Here is a 10464-nt window from a genome sequence, read left to right on the forward strand (position 1 = left end):
CTGCTGGATCCTCTTAAGGTTGGTTTTCAAAGCAGTAATGTGAGAACACTGAGGTCTCGTGTAGAGTTCTTCATGCTTATATAGTGTTGTGTGACACTGAGGCTCTTTGGTGTTTCTGAAGATGTTTTGAGGCTGGTGGTCCACAGAGCAATACATGTGGGTGTTACTTCACAACAAAGACATAGGCTATCTGATCTCTGAGGAGACCATGTAAGATTAGGATCTCCTAGAAAGGTAGCTCATGCTGATTTTGCTCTGGATTATTATTATGGGTTGGACCTGATGATCTCTCGAGGTCCCTTCCAACCCCTACAATACTGTGATACTGTGATAATATCACTAGAGCAAATCAATACTTGCAAGTATTTAGAAAGAGCAAAGTTCAGAGCCTTTCCTGCAAAGACTGTTGCCACTTGCTTCTTAAGCAAAAGGAAGTTTCTTAGCATTATAGTAACACTGAGAACATGAGAAGTACGCCTGGTCAGGCAAAAGTAGACATTTGATATCTTACTCCCACAGAGACAAGTAGTGGGTTTTGAGGCAAGTGGACAGTGAGCTCCACACAAAGCCTTGCCAGCCTGCAAGAAGCTGCGATGAGCTTTGTGTGAGCTTGCCTTTAGAACCTTCTGCTTAATACCAGCCCACAGACCCGTTCTCTCTGAGTTTGCTGAGTCCCTTTTTTTTTGACTTTTGGCCTCTGTAAAGCCCCAAAGCAATGGTTTTCGTAGTTTTATTCTATGCTGCATTTATTTCAAAACCTGTTGCCTCCTTGGTTGACCACCAAGAGATAATGAATGTGTGAGTTAACAAATGGTCATTTCCCATCACCTTTTCCCTTGCTATTTTTGACTTAGAAGACCTATATCATATTCCCTCCAACTTGTTTTTTTTTTCTGTGACGAGTAGCCAAAGTTCCTTCTTGCATGAAAGCTGTTTGACACCTCTGATAACCTCTATTTCTCATCTCTGTAAGTTTTCTGCTTCTATGATGTCCTTTTTGAGAGGGCCATTAGAACTGCAAGTTGTGTTCAAACGTACCATGAAATGAGAGGTTATAAGGCAGTTGAACAAGTCTGATTCTCCACTCAGCAGACAGTTGGCATGTCCATTCAACCCATTGGTATGAACACACAAGGAACAGCACCTCAGCTTATGGATTTTCTCATCATTTTCAAGAAACTTCTCATGTTAAGGATCTCTCACCCAAGTGGCAGTACTGACCACGGATGTTTTGCATTGTACAATGTATATTCTGAGACTATGTTTTCTTTCCTTGCTTTTGTTGTCACAAATAGTGTTGGGGACAAAATCTTTAAAACTTATTACCACTGCAATTGGAAATGACACATAATGGGATCATGCTTGAAAAGCAGTTTGAGGGCTCCGTGATGTAGCTCTTCTCAAGTGATATGCTGACCTCTGGAGGCCACAGACAGCTGGTTATAACTATAATTCTTAGCCTAAAATGTATCCCTGCCAGCACAGGCAAGACAGCTACGTACCCAAGGAAAATACAACTATTGCCTCTCTCAGTGGTTGCCTGGAAATCTTCAGTTCAGCTAGAAATGAAGCACCAACATCCCTGTTAGGTTACCCAGCTTGGTGGGATGCTAACGCAGGGTGTAGGCGCACAGTCCTTCTTTGGGTCGATGGGTGGGAGCACACATGCACAGTGAGCCCTGCATCACCAGATGAGGTAGTACCAAGCACTTTGTGGCAGATGCATTTAAAGCCTTCCAGGTCATGGTGCCCTGCCATGTCATTGTCATGTCACTCTCAGAGCCGCTCTCCGTTCTGGAAAAAACCCCATACCTTGGCAGCACTATGGTACGAATGGGGCAGAGAAGTGTTCATGGCTTCATGAACATCTATGAATTTGGAGCAAGAAAATTTTGCTGGTTTTTCTGTCATCACATGATAATGAGCTTCCTTTTGACAAAGTAAACTGTGATTTTGACTTTTCAGAATTGCTGTGAATTTTGAGGCGCATCCACATCTCGTACAGCACAATGGTGTAACTGACTCTAAAACAACTGCACTCACAGAGTTACACCAGCACAATGACCACCAATGTGGTCAGCATCTGCTGAGATCATTACAGGTAAGAGTTTTGGAACTTGTTCCCTAAACCCTTTCCAGGGTAATTTTTAACCTTACTTAGGCATGTTGCAGAGATCATTTCCATGGTTGCATCTCACAGAGAGATGAAAAATCACTGAAAATTTAGTGTTAAAGGACCTAAACGTCTGGATTGCCAATAGTTCAGGGAGGCTTTGTGGTTTTGCACTAGTGAAAGCAAGGTCCATGTTTTGTTCTCACCTCAGAAAGTACTTCCTGTGTGACTTTTGGCAAGGTAATCAAATATCCTGCCTCTCAGTTACCCACCTGTAAAATGGAGATACTATCACTTAAACTGCAAAATTTTTAAAAATTCCCCATGGAAATGCACTCATTATTGTGTGTGAGGTATCATTTACATGGAAAAATACATTTTTAAGCCTAAATGAATATATTTGTAGAAGAAGGATGCCACAGGTTCCACAGTAGATATTCTTATTTTGATGTAAAACCACCAGATTTATCTAGTCTGTGTAACTTCAGAAAGAGCTTAAGTTGAACTGGAAAATGACAATAAAATGTGCCAGAAGAAGAGCCTCCACTTGAGCAGTAGTGTACAATTATAGCTGTATAATTACACTAGTCTGTTGGCGGACTTTTCCCAGCCAGATTCCTAACTCTTGCTCTCAGGGTCCAGGAGGAAAGAGGACAGATTTCTCCTGGAATTAGTGTAACCAACACTTCATCTCCATCCTCATCTCAGGTTTGTAAGGCCTCTTTCCTGAAATCACAAGACCTCCAAAAACAACACTGAAAATAAAAGCAAAGATGTTTTAAAGGCATAGGCAAAAAGCAAAATAATCTGAATATGACATCAAATAGGATATTCAAAAGCATTGTCTTTTATATGTTTTCAATATCAGCAGTATTTTAAAAGGCATATCATCCTTCAAGATTTCCCTTCTTTGTCCCCATTATTCAATGTCACGGTAGGAAGATGAGAGCATTACCATCGATATCACTTTTTTAATTCCATGCCCTTGAATAAGGGCAATAAGAACCCCACATAATAGAGTTTTCAGCAGAGAGAGTAAATGGGAATCGGTTGTTAATTCAATACAGGATACAGAAGCTGTCTCTCCCATCTCTGTTTCTCAAGGTAATACTGTGAGTCCAATTGTCATTATACCCAAGAATCAAATTATTTGAATTCTGGACACATCAGCACAAAACTGAAGACTCCCTGCCAATTTCGTAGCTTGCTTGGAAGAGAACATCAGAGAGCATCACTCATTTATACGACTGCCAGCCTGAGACTGTAAATTCAGAAAACAAGAAGGCCTCAGGTGCTGCACTTTAACACATCTTTCTGCTCCTGAATCACAACCTGGCCCCCGCACCCCCCTTGCCACCACATCACATACAAGGTAACATTTTATCTCTGAAAGACAAAGCTTCCAAGCATCTGCTGGGGCGAGCATACACCCTGCATGTCCTGAATGTGAATTGAAAATCAGGCTATTAAGAATATTAATTGATAACAGTGACTTGTGACTTTGAAGGAGATTCATGACACTCGGAAAGATAATCTATAAAGATTTTTGTTGCTCTAAAAAGACAGTGCAGCATCAGCTTATTTCACTTGCAGCAGGTTCATCTCTTTTATAGAGCATACTGCACTGCAGGCAAAGGGAATTTTAATGGACACTGGAAAAAAATGATCTATTCCTCTGTCCCACGACTAAAAAGAAACCATAAAAAGACATAGAACAGAGAGACTGAGATGTGATATCAGAAAACACTGAAGGAACTATAATTAAATTAAGATTCAGAAGTCTGTCAACATGATTAAGATTAAACTGGCAAAAAGTTGAACCTTGTTTGAAGTAACTTGTTCCCTCCTGCTGTGGGTTGTTTTGTACCAGGCTAATGAGAAGGCCCATCTCTGAAAGGTTCCTAATAAACCAGCAGAACTCTGATGGTTAATTAATAAACGTATTTTGCAGGAGTATACCATGTTCCATTTAGCACTTTTCAAGTGCCTTGCAAGCAGTAATGCATTAATGCATTACTCGTCTCCCTTTTTAAGCTACAAGCCCCTTCCATAAGTGGGGAAACCGAGGCACGAGACAAACAAGACCTGCTTAAAAATCACCTGGTAACTCAGTCAAACTTCTAGGAGAGCCCAAGTCAGACCTCTTGGTTTGAGCATGACCATTCAACCACAGACCTTGGCAACTGCTGACGAAGCAGGTATGGGTACTGCATGACCAGACTGTGGGGGTCTCCAGTACACTCTGAACCTCAGAGAATGGTGTCAAATAGCATTTTATACTCCTACTTTCTATGAATTATCCCTGATAGAGTTATGCATCCCTATGCACTTTGGCTACAGTAAATGTGTTTGATGGCATCTATAGCTTATTCTTCAAATACAGAGCGCAAGCCTTCATTTCAGTCTCTGTAGCAACACTGAAGCAATTATTGAAGCCCCCTTAAGCCCCCTTACCTGTGTTCTTCGCCAACAGCAAGGGGGTGATCAAAAAGCTCCCATTCAACTGTTTCTCTATTAAAAATTTAGTTTTCAAATATTTAATTTTTGGGGGGTGAAAACCAGATCATGCATGAAAAAACATGTAAGATACTGAGGGAGGAGATTTTTCTTTTTTTAATGAAAAAGTTGAATATACTTTTTGCTGAATGCTCTGTGATCATCTCTGCTCTCTCTCTGTCATGTTCTGGTTATATTTATACATCGGCATAACGCAGCAAAGCCTATAACCAACTGCAAGGAGTTTGGGTTCTGTGGAGGTGTTGGAATGGGGGAGCATGGAGAGATGCTGTGACAGTAACGAATGGGTTAGTGAAAAGGAGCTGCTGCTCTGCAGTGTTGAGAGAGAATAATAACCTTCTAAAACCATCAACCAAAGAACTAAATCCTTTTGTAGTCCAGTAGTTCTGTGCTAGCTACCTCTCACACAATTACTGAGATGTCTCCTCTTCAGGGCTGTGTCTTCTTGGGTTGGTTGTTAAAAGCTTGCACTGAGAAGGCTACGAAAGAAGGCTGAAAAGCCAGGGTGGCTTTTGTTTTCTTGTTTTGGTTAATCATTGCAGCCCTCTGTCTAAAAGACAAAAAAACCAAAAGCATGTGTCTTGTGTGAAAGCTGCCACAAATATTTGCTATGCTGTTCATGACAAAAAAAGGTCTGGAAGCAGGGGTGCAGCACTCCAGCAATCCAGCACCTGAGATCCAAACACAGAGGTAAAAGTCCCTGGATGTAACAGCTGAGAGTTTAGAAGAGTGTATTCCTAACCGACTTATGATCCTCATATTGGTGAAATGCCATATAACGACTCCTGCTCTTGGTGTGTAGCTGCCACAATGTAAGATGTCAGTGACGAGATATATTTTCCTTTCCTATGGCAGTAGATCTGGATGCTTGTTAGTACAGAGGGTAGCTTTTCAACTACAACTGCCCTTGACTTCAGTCTCCAGCCTTCTGACTTTTTTAGACCCCTGATTCCAGGCTGGGATTAGGGGGTTGGGATTTCTTCTCTCCTCAGATACGTGTCTTGCATCTCACAGCAGGTAACTCTACCTGTGTATTTCACAACACCTGCATACTGGTTTTCAGATAGAGACAATTTACTTATTTACAATTATTTTAAAGAGACAATCACAATAAAAATGAAATTCTTCTACAAATAAGACACACAGGCTTCAGTATGACATTATCCCAAAGCATCTCGATGGCTATCCAAAACAGCACTTAGATAGCATGTTGATATCTCATTAAAAGTATCCTGCAATCATCAACGTAAGGATGCTTTGCAACATCAGGAAATTCTCGGTCGGCTCGTAAGAAAACTCCATCACAAAGTGGGTATAGTGCTTTTTTGCAGTTGATAGGTACAAGCAAGTGCCAAATGAGCTGTGGTGCGGTTGCCCTGGAATTCTTGGAGCTGGACCAGCAGTGAGTTTGACCCAACATGTACGAGAAGCGTGTTGTTCAGCTGATAAGGAAACTGAGAACGTGCATCAGCAAATACAGTTTGTTTACCTCGTAATAACTGGTTTTGAGTAGTACAAGCAGAAAGAGGACGGGTCTGCACTAGACAGATAAGAGCTCTGACCAAAAGGACGACCAAAGGTTGCACCAGGCCTCCTGGAAACTTCAAAAGAGAAGCCTTCAGTGGGAATGGATGACTAAGGGAATTGCAAAGGGCTTCTGGAGTCTTTTATCTTTGTGCTACCTCTTCAAATCCAGCTCAACACTTCAGTCATTTATTGTTGCCATCGTCGGGTGAATGTACGCTGGGCTCAGCCTTGCTCCTACTGCACAGGTGTTTGTAGCCAAAAAACCCCACTGCTGCAGTTAACTGTCTGCCTTGTTAACAATCTCAGCTAATAACCTAAAGAAAATGTATGAGCTGAAAAGTGAGCTGCTATCTGGTGTGTACAGATAGAGTTTTTAGACTGAGAAAGACTCAATAGCAGCAGAATTTTCTCTAGGGGTGCCTTGTTATTTGGTATGTCCCTCGGGTAAAGAAAGACCTGAGCTCCTGCACAAAAGAACCAGAGTCCCAGAGCTTTCCATGATCGTGAAATATTCCTCCAATCTTTGCTTTCAGCAGGGTCTTTCATACATCCCTTAGACCATGAATCATGCCATTGCATCACGAACCACACATGGTGAAAATGCTCCAAGTACGGGAAATGATAAATATTCCCAAGGCTTTATTACTGCCTTTTTGGACCAAGTTAAGTCTGAAATTAGCAATCTTTGTCTCCTGCAAACTTTGTCAGCGCTGTTTTCTGTCAGTATTAATCCAGCACACATGTATGTACAAAACCTGAAAGCAGGAATCAGCATTGCTGGCCTGCAATGAAGATACCTATGGATCATCCACTGCACAGAGCTGCTCTTCCACACCATCTGCTTAATTTAATGTGTTAGCTCTTGGAGGCAAGGATCATGCCTTTCTATGCCACTCACACTCTGTAAAGTAAGTGAACTTTATTTTTGATACTTTCACAGGTTTATGTTTACATTTGTAGCAATACCTTGTATTTTATTTATGTGGAAGGGGACGCTATGAAAGGAAAACCAGCTCTAAGCTAGGCAACCCTGGGACAAGGTAAAACTTGGGTATGCCAGTTTGTGTCAACACAGAATCTTTCATCTGAAGAAAAAAGCCCATTCTGTTGCAATTAGCAAGTGGGATTCCAAACTCTGCAAACACATGTAAATATTTTAGAGCCATTTCGGAGTTAAGAAGCTGAGACAAAAAGATTTGATAATAAGAAAAGACAAGCCTGAAGTCAAGGAACATGTTGGCTCAGAGCTGTGCTTCACAGGGTAAGGAAAGACCAACAGTGGCTTTCTGACAACCTTAGGCAACTGGTGCAAGCAAGAGCATCCATGTAGGGCTGCCTGGCCATTCCAGATAGACCAGCCACAGTTTTATTGCCACAGTGCTCCTTCCCCAGCTCATCTCCACATTGGGACCCAGACTGGGTCAGAAGCATGAGGACACGTGCTACGGTTTCTCCCAGTCCTTTGCTATAACAACCAGGTAAAGTCCACTGGTTGAATACTTGATGCTTCCTTTGACTTCTTTTGGCCTTAGAGCTGTCAAGGCTAATTTACTACTGTGTGAGGGAGATTCAGGAGGGGTGGTGGTGTTGGCTGAGCCTATGTGGCAGTAATGAGGAAGGTAATTTTTTTTTTCCAATCCGTTGTTTCCTTCTGTCAGAAGGAAGCCTGAAGCTGCTTTCTGACAGATACCCTATTTGTTACTCAACTGTCCAACAAGCTCCTATGGAATATTTAGTGTACTCATGTACACATTTCACTTAAGTCTTGGCTTTGATCCCCTTAGCTGCCTCCCCTGTCATCTTTCACATCTCATCTGAGACTCACTCCTGTGAAACCTGAAAATAAGGGTATCAGTTCATATGTAAATGCCCCACCTTTCAAAGGACCACTGAACTATCCTTACGTTTGTGTGATTCTCTGGGGTCACTGCATGATCATACAGCTCCTGGCTTTAATTTTCTCACTTTACTCCTTCTGTGCTCTTTATTACAGCCACTCATCCTGTTCCGCTTAATTTCAGATGATCAGATTTCTAAGTAAAGGTCATTGCCTATCTGTTCCCATGAAGCCCTGACCTTATCGCATCTTTGCTTCAGTAAAGAACAAACCCAATAATAATTGTGGCAATAACAATACACATTTTCTGGACTTCAGCTCCTTTCCGACTACCAATTCCCCAAGCTGTCTACTCCCCTCAAAGTCTCACTTTTGCCCATTTATTATTGTCCATTTAGAGTGACAAGAAACTGATCTTGTGAAATGTAGACCATCCCCTGGCCAAAAATCTTTGTGCATCAGGTAAATTTCAAGAGACATTCAGCAACTGGTGGTAAACATCTCTCCTGTGTCGTTTCATTAGATTTTCAGTAAGTAAAAAGAAAAGGAGGATGGTAAAAGCCTTTTCAAGATTAAACATGGGATGTGCAAAGCAATCTGAGGAATTTTCAGCCTGAGGACTACCTCTGATATACTGTCATTTTGGGCTCATGAACCCATGCTGCAATCCTACCACTGACTGCTGGGAAAAACAGCCCATTTATGCTCCGAAAAGCAACAAAAGATTTGGAAACCTTGAGATATGGAGCAACTGCAGGCATCAGGAATGGTGGGAATTCAAATTGTGAACCCGCTTCCCAGCTAGTTGGAGCAGACACACTTGTCACGGAAGGGCGGGAGGTAAGAATGAGCACAGTGCTGTGAAGATTTGGAGGCATTTATGCTCGTTGGTCTTTTTGTGCAGGTAGAGTTAAAAATTTAAGGGTAACTGAACTTTTGAAAGGCGATCTTACAAATTTCTCTTTTTTTGAATGTAAAAGGGTTGATGTGATATGTGATTATCAAATCTGGTAACTTCATAAATTGTTCTGCAGTTTTGGCTTCCCTAGCAAACTCATGAAGACACCTTTCTAATTCTTTTTTGTATTTCCTTCTGTTCCAGTTTCTACTTTGTTCTCAAATCTTGGGATTATTTTACTTCCTTTTCACTCACCAAACTATTTTATTTCCAAAAATCCGTGTTTTAATTGCTCAAAATGATACATGCTTTGCTATGCATAAGGGGTAACATATACAGGAAGAACATGAAATACAAAGACTTTTTAGTCTGTCTCCCTTTGGTTTGCTAATTTTTTTTCAGTCCGTATGATGTTTCATAGTGGTCTGACAGGCAAATGTTATTTATTGGGCTGTCATTCAGAATGCAAAGGAAAATTCAGACCATGACATGGCATTATACCAATAACAGAGAGATTTAAATGCTAAAATAGAAGCAAAACCTGACAGAAATAGCTATGTAGCTTCTCTCAGCTCAGTGTTGTTAGATTTTCATGGACCACAAACCCAAGAACACAAATACAAGTAACAGCATTTTAGTAACACTTTATACATATTTCAACAATTTTATTTTCTTCTCCACAAGGAACTTTACAATTATACAAATTACAAAGGACAAAGGTCTCCCCAACAGCTAGCAAAACTGCAGTCATATAACCACCAGCTTGTTCGTCTTTGCTTCTTATTTGTGTGATATTGCTACAATAACAATCAATTGTTTCAGTAACATACTACTGGTATCTGAAAGAGAAAAAAAGGATTAGCAGTGTGAATTCATGCAGTAGAAACAATTTCATTTTTCATGTAAGAATATTTAACTCACTAAAAGTGATTGACACAAAAAGAGTAGTTTTTTTTTTTCCTGCAGTTGTCACATATTGTGCTTTTTTTTTCAAATAAAATGTGATCTATTTATCTGTCTCAGAGGATGCTTGTGAAGGTTAATACACCTTTTGTGAAATGCTCTGGGATTCGTAGTTTTACAGGCCTGTTGCATTATAAATTAAATGTTTTTGTGTCTAGATTTTCTAATATCTCTAATCTCTCTTTTGATGAGCAAACAGATTTTGCTTGTTGAGCTTGAAACGTTTCCCCAGCAATATCTTGGGTCTGACACACTTTCACTCAGCTCAAGATTTCTGCAAGTTAGCTGATGGCCAGAAGGAAATCTGTGGGTCTGTGGCTCAGGAGAGGGTGTGGGTTTGGGTTACAGAGGTTCCAGCAGTGACACAGCTTGGTGATGCAGCTGTGTTTGAGACACTGGGCATCTTCATTCAGACCCGTCTGGCTGGTAGCACAAAACCTGCAAAAACTTCTGTATTCCTATTGCAAAGCCACAGGACTCTTCCTTGGTGCTCTTGGAGGAAATCAGTTCTAGGGACAGTGTTGTGGAAAAGATTTTTTAAAAAAATTAATTAAAACAATATGAAAATAGCTTTCTCTGAGAACACATTTCTTTCCAATGAAACATAGA

This window comes from Gallinula chloropus (assembly GCF_964237585.1).
Source record: "Gallinula chloropus genome assembly, chromosome: 4".
NCBI lineage: Eukaryota > Metazoa > Chordata > Aves > Gruiformes > Rallidae > Gallinula > Gallinula chloropus.